We start from the raw sequence: 7448 nt of genomic DNA, 5'->3' as shown, positions 1-7448 counted from the left end.
ACAGTCTGCTAGAACAAAGTCCTCTCGGGTTCTTTTGATTCTATCACCTCTTTCCCAAAAGAACTCACGTTCCAGTCCAGCTAATTCTTGTTGATGAGAGAGAGAAGAGCCGCCCGTGTAATTATGGCTGTTCTATCACTTTCCTCGCTCTGTGATATAAAGGTTTAGCAGGGACTTGCAGTTCCCCCTTGCTGGGGCAAAGGAGAAGTACGTGAAGCCTGCGCTCCAGTTAGTGCTGAGGTCTCTGCAGCAGCTTGCCGAATGCTCATTTACTAGGCTCTGCCAATAGTTTCGGGCAGTGCTACCAGGAGTGACACAGTGGAAAATTATGGAACATAAAGAACTACTTAGGACACTTCCCTTTTTTCCAGCTCACACTCTGAAACGAAGCAGTACACAAATCATTAAAACAAGAGCAAAATTCTTCTTCTGGGGTTTAAGGCTCTGTCCTAGTAGGAAAAGAGCACTCTAGAAAGAAACTTGACAAAGAATGCTTAGAAGAACTTAACTTTTTTTTTTTTTCTTTCGGTACGCGGGGCTCTCACTGTTGTGACCTCTCCCGTTGCGGAGCACAGGCTCCGGACGCGCAGGCTCAGCGGCCATGGCTCACGGGCCTAACCGCTCCGCGGCATGTGGGATCTTCCCGGACCGGGGCACGAACCTGTGTCCCCTGCATCGGCAGGCGGACTCTCAACCACTGCGCCACCAGGGAAGCCCCAGAACTTAACTTTTAAATGATATTTTGATGCCAACAGATTCCAAAAGCTGACATCGACGTTTCTATATTTGTCCATTACTGTTTAATACGATAGATTAAGTGTTTCTTCAGGGAGCTTGAGTTGTTCACTTCCAAGAAGTGAGAAGATGCTTGTTATTTTTCTTATTACTTCTCTTTAGAATTTGCATTGCTCTTATTGTCCAAAAACTGCTCCTTGGAATTTTTATTAGTAACAAACTCATAACCTGATTGACTTTTCTTGAAATGGACGGTATTGAGAAGTCACTCAGGATATAGATATGGTGCTGATGGGATCAATTAAAATGAGTCACAGCCCAGGGAAAGCTGTTTTGTGGAGCATTACAGTGTGACAAAGATGAATTTAGAAATAATCGCTTGTTTTATGACCACATTTCACAATCTTGTTCACCCAGATATTTGTGATAGTCACATTCTGGGCCAACATAAAGGGTGAGACAGAGGAGGACAAACCGTCAAACATTACGATTTAAAAGGAATTGATGTTTATCGATGAGTGCTTCATCAATTCAGAGGGCTTTTAAGAAAAGTCATCTTTTCTTTTTTTTTGCGGTACGCGGGCCTCTCACTGTTGTGGTCTCTCCCGTTGCGGAGCACAGGCTCCAGACGCACAGGCTCAGCGGCCATGGCTCATGGGCCCAGCCGCTCTGCAGCATGTGGGATCCTCCCGGACCGGGGCACGAACCCGCGTCCCCTGCATCGGCAGGCGGACTCTCAACCACTGCGCCACCAGGGAAGCCCAGGCATCTTCTTTTATAGACAATTAAAGGGGACTGTTAATTCAGATGGCATCATCCAAAAGCTTTTCCACACCTCCTACTTACTCTACTTTCCATTTTCTTATTCTCCTCCCTATTAGAATCACAGCACCTCTGTGCAATTGCATTTGTAAATGACAAAAAAACTTAGACTAAAGGCCAAGGTTAATTGGATGTGTGAGAATGTGCTGTTATTTTTTTATTGAATTGAGTGGCTGAGCTGTATAGTTTTGTGGTATTATTTGGGAATCTGAATTTAATGACTATGTGAGAATGTTCTAACATGATGAGAGGTTTAAGTAACTCACTATTGGAATTTTCTTCCTTAACTTCAACTTTCATCCAAAATCTTCTTTACTCAAACTCTTTCAAGGGGTTGCCTTATTTCTGAGGAACTCTGCCTGGCTTTAAAGATTCAATCTCCTTGCATCCCCTCTGTCTTTCTCCTCCTCCGTCCTCATCAGGCTTTCTCTGTAATCTTCCCCAAAGTGCATCTCTTCTCCTCCTCGTGTTCCCTTTCTTCCTTCCCTCTCCACTTTCATTCCAGCAAGCCATTTCCCAGATTTGACTTGCCTTCTACTCTCTCTGCCTCTCCAAATTCAGCAAGACGTATTCAAGGTCCATTTCTGCCAGGGGACCCAGATTACTCCATCCTCTATAAGTTCCCATTCCTTTGAAATACAGCTTTTAAAGCCACGTTATCTAATAGAAATAAAATACAAACCCTATGTGTCATTTTACACTTTCTGGAAATTTAAATGAATTTTAGTAATACAATTTATTTAATATTTCCAAAATATTTTCATTTCAGTCTGTAATCCATTTAAGATTATAAATGAGACATCTTCACTTTTTTTCCTGTCTTAGAAATCTGGTTTATATTTTATTCTTGTAGCACATCCCAGTTTGGACTAGCCGCGTTTCAGGTACTCAGGGTGGTGAGTGACTACTGTCTTGAGCCGTGCAGGTTTTAGAGTCTGTACTATGTTCTCCAGCTCTCAAACATGTACCTCCTTATTTCATGTCTTTTCACCTGGACCAAATTGCAAACAACTCCTTGGAGTTGGAGGCCACATTTTATACTTCCTCTGCCTTCATACTTCATTCCTGAGTGGACTGTAAGCTGTTAGTAATTGCCTATTGATGGATTGATAATATTATTCTTATCTTTGACCCCTGTTAAAGTAAAACTTACTTCCACTACAATGTCATCATGCTTGAAATTTCCTTCCTCTTTCCTATATATACATGATTCTATTATCATATTACCTCTGTTTTGTTAGATTTGAAGCTTTGGGGGTATGTTGGATGGGATTATAAGAAATAGATGTGCATTTTTTGCAGTTCTATTGCAGTAGAGAGCAGCATTTTCACAGAATACTCATCATTCCGACAACTCAGGCAAAATAGGATTTAGAGCTGAAATCAATGGAATTATTGCCCCCATTGTTCTGTTTTACTTTCCTAGCAGAGACTGGCCAAAGACTCACAAGAGCCTCCTGGTCACGGGACCCAGCCAGGACGCAGAGGCTCTCCAGTTTGGTTACATGATGGCAAAGACACAGTTTTACAGGCTGAAACCAAATCACCAGGATGGAAGTAGCTTGTAAAATTGCAGGGAGGGAAGGTTGTGGGGAAGAGATGGAAACCCTAGAGAGTACCAGGGACAGATGGGGGATCTGAAGTAGAGGACAGGATGAGGACGGTTCCAAACTCTGTCAGGGATGCTAAGATGGGGGGCAGCAGCAGGAGATGACACACCTTACCTATTCCACGATTTTATGAACAATGTACTGTTGTGTATTATTTCTAGACCTCTTATCAGTTTAATTCAAGGCAAAGGTCTCAAAGATAGAATGCTGGAATTATAACTCTAGAACTGTGCCAATAAGCAATAAATCAAAGCCCATGATTTTTCTCATCACATAAAATTGTCATATTAAAGTTACAAACGTTATCTCCACGCAGTCTAATGGTTAACACGTCTTACAATCTTTATTAAGAATCTGTCAATTGGTTCCTACATGACCTAGTTATTTAATTCTAAAGTCTTGTTTCTGTTTCTTATTGGTAATATCAATCTTAGTTCCCTGTTGAATTTCTCTGCATATGACAGCAAATGTATCTGCTACTGGACAGAATTGCTTAGCTGGGCTTAATTTTACATTTTAAATTTTTCCACATTTCATACCTTTGGTACCTTCACATGTTAGTAGAACTTTGACAATAAGGTCTTACTATCACAGCCAATTCCATGAAAGCAGAGGTACAAGTCAGGACCCACATGGCTTCAAATCAGGGGCTTGGGAGTTTACTGTGACTGTCAAGCTTCTGTTGCTGACATTTTTCTCCCCGAACTGAGCATGCTGCCCATGGCCGGGACGACTCTCTAATCCAGAGAACAGGCCTGGACGTGTGTATGCTGACTTCTGAGGGGCCTGGGAAACACCCCCGTCTCAGCGCATACATACTAGCCACATGATGCCCGGCACTCCAAATCAAAGGCAGCTGTCCTTTCACTTACTTATTTTGTCAATGGCAGTGGAAATGCCCACAGGTGAAAGATTTGGCTTCGTAGTAATTTATGCCCGTGTTTGGTAAAGCATAGTCTGCAGACTGAGCCCTGTGGTGATTATCTTTTTCTACATTATGTTTGCTTCGATCTTACTGCTTGAAATGTAATTTTAAGTTTCTTAAAGCCAATAATAAAAATTTAGGACTCGTATTTTGTACGTCTTTGATTTTTAAATTTCATTTTCTAGTAATTTGTTTTTATTGTGTTTTACCAAAGTACTGGTCTTCTTCTTGGTCATAGAGAATTTGAGAAACACTGATTTTATTCTTTAGTGTGTAGAGGTGACATGAGATTTTTTTTTTCGCCCTGAGAGTAGATTTTGATACGGGACAGGAGAAAGGTGACACAGAGCCCTGGAGGGAATAAAGAAGAGAGAGTAATTGTTTCAATGAGAAACATGGCTGCCCTCATTATTTTGCCTGAGGCTAGCCCCTGCATCTATTAGCAAATCGACCATTCTGCAAGCTTTTATTGAATGTGGAATGTGTTCTATATTCAAGGCATTGTCCTTGGTACTGCCTTTTCCTCTTGCTAAAGCTCTAGGCCAGCGGTTCCTCCAAACTTGGCTGCTGTACATCAGAATAGCATGGGAAGCTTTATAATACAAAGTATAGGTTCCTGGGCTCCACCTGAAAACCCACTGAGTCAACATCCCGGTGGGCGGCATCTCTGAAGTTGTATCTTCAAAAGGTGATTTTGATGCTTGGCTTGAGTTGGGTAGCACTACTTTAGCCCTTAGTCATCCCTTGAAATGAGGTAAAGAGAGATCAGCAACTATTAGAATATGAAAAATGTAACAAAGCATTTATTCAGTACTTTGTTCTCCACATGATGAATACAAAGAAGTTGTACTAGCCAGAAGAATAATGCTAGATGCTATAACCAGAACACTCACATCTCAATGGCTCAATATAATACAACTTTATTTCTTGCTCTTGTGGCATCCAGTGCAGATGTTCCTGGTCAGCTGTTCTCCTGGTGAATACTTCTCAAAACAGTGAATCAGAAATCCAGGCTCTTTAAACTTGGTACCCAGCCATCCTTAGCACATGGCCTCTAACTTGCCCTTGAAGGGGAAAAAAGAGGAGGATCGTGCCTGAGGGATATTTTTTTTTAAGATCAGACCTGCAAGTGTCATGTATTCTTTCCTCTCACATTGCCTGTCTAGAAGTAGACATAACACCTCAATTAGGTGAAGGGGAGCAGAGAAATCTTCCTAACTATCCAGGAAGGAAAGGAAATGTTTTGGTGAATACATAGTATTGTCTCTTCCACAGAAGTGTAAAGTGTAGTCTTTGTTAATATTTTAAGCAGTTTTATTTCTTCCAAGGTAGTAGGAAATAAGACCACTGAAGAGACATAGTTGAAACAGATACAAGCTTATTTCAGTAGTTTCTATGAAGAGATCTACAAAGTGTGCTCTGCTCTTAATTTGCCATTCCAAAGAGTAAATGGTAATACAGGCATTTGATTTTGTATTGTAAATTATATCATCAGTACCTTTAATAAGACATGTGTATTGGCCACCTCCTCTGGGGTCTCCAAATGCTGCTGTGGCCATCATTCTCCATTCTAGATATTTTGAGGTCAAGTTCTCTTTTGATCTACCTCATACTGTCTTTGATCAAGATTCCTCAGTATACAAAAGGATAAGCAGTACTGTTAGAGAAATCAGGGAGTCTAACTCTGTAAAATCTGATTAAGTCATGTAAAAAATAAAATCCCCAAACTTGAACTCATGAATTTTGCAGTATCTTTGGGAGATAAGTCATCATACTTGAAATAATAAGTGTATAGTATTGTATATAATAAAATACTAGTATGAAAGTTGGAAGAGCTTACAATCCCAGGACAGCATAGAGAAAACAGAGGTCTGTCAGGCTTGAAGGATCTTGGAAGATTTTATTGACTTTATGATGACTAGTGACAGTGCAGGAGCAAGCTAGATCTTAAGTCTGAGCACAAGTGACTTATGCAAAGTCTTTCCAGATGATCTCATACATTATCTTCCCCAGTCTCCTCAAAATTCTATCCTTTCTCATTACCATTACATTCCATCTCCTATAGTAAGGTCCTCAGGAAAGTTTGGCTGGGAGAGGGTAGGAATCTTTATTTGTATGTTATATTCCATAATAAACAGTACTGCCCGTATATTTATTTGGATTTGAATATCTTCAACTATTCTAATTTTCTAGGTGCCCAATATTTTAAGATTAACATTGAACCTTGTGGACCTAAGAACCAAAAAAGAGAAAGAAGGGAGAGGCCAAGACCAGAGTGTCTTGCCTTATAGTCTAAAGCCCTTGAGTTGGGTATAAATATTAGTTTTCTGTAAGACTTCTTTAATATTAATTTTCCTCAGACTTATGTAATATCAATTCTCACTGATACTTTCTCATTTTTATCCTTAATTATTCCTGAGTTGTTATTTACTTTTGGACCAAAAATCTGGATTCTAGCTGCATCCTACTGAAGGGCTCTTTCTTGAGCCCATTTGCTTCCAGCCATTAAAAAGTCTAGTATGTTAGCCCCTCCCAGGGCCATCATCTCCTTTACAAATCTTGACTGCTAACTGATTCCTTATTTGAGCAGACACCAGGTATTTGGGTGTTTTAACATGTTCTTTCGGTAAACTTTTTTTCCATTAATCCTTTTATCTAGTGCCAGATGACTCTGGTCTTTCAATGGCACTTCCAACATATGTTGTACTTCTTCCATCAGCTCATCAAAGTTGGTCTCTGGTCACTGCATGCATGAGGACACTTGAAGGAAGATTGTCCTTTTAGACCTCATAATAAGAAAGCCTCTTGTGAATTCACTTTTCTAGTGTGGTGGTTGATATGTAAGTCTGAAGACTTGGCACGCACAATCCAGTCTTGTCCAATATAAAGGAACTTAAAGCTCAGTGAAATTAGGTGACTTAAGCAGTCACTTAGCTAGTTAAAAAGTTAGGTGAAGCTATAACCACCAGGCAGTCTCTAAATCCAAATGTAAACATTTTATTGGGTTAAGAAGATTGGCCACTTAAAATGGTTTTCCTTATTAAGTTTGTGTGCTGAGTAATAATTACCCTTCTGAGTAATTATCTTTTAAAGTAATTACACTCCTGGGATATATCCCTGGGAAAATATAACTTAACAGAAAAAAAGTTACATGTACAGCATTATTCATTGAACAATTATTCAAAATGGCAACAATTTTTAAATGACCCAATAGCCAATAAGAGATGAATGGTTAAATAATTGATGATGCACTCAAATGATCGATTATAATGTAGTTGTTGAAAATGATAATTGATGACTTTATAGCAACTTGAAATAAAGTCTGTGATATAATGTGAAATTAAAATATCAGGATA

Source organism: Monodon monoceros, unplaced genomic scaffold, assembly GCF_005190385.1.
Source record: "Monodon monoceros isolate NGI ecotype Baffin Bay Population unplaced genomic scaffold, NGI_Narwhal_1 Super_Scaffold_5, whole genome shotgun sequence".
NCBI classification, from domain to species: domain Eukaryota; kingdom Metazoa; phylum Chordata; class Mammalia; order Artiodactyla; family Monodontidae; genus Monodon; species Monodon monoceros.
The sequence above is the reverse complement of the archived record's forward strand: the minus strand, read 5'-3'. Positions refer to the sequence as shown.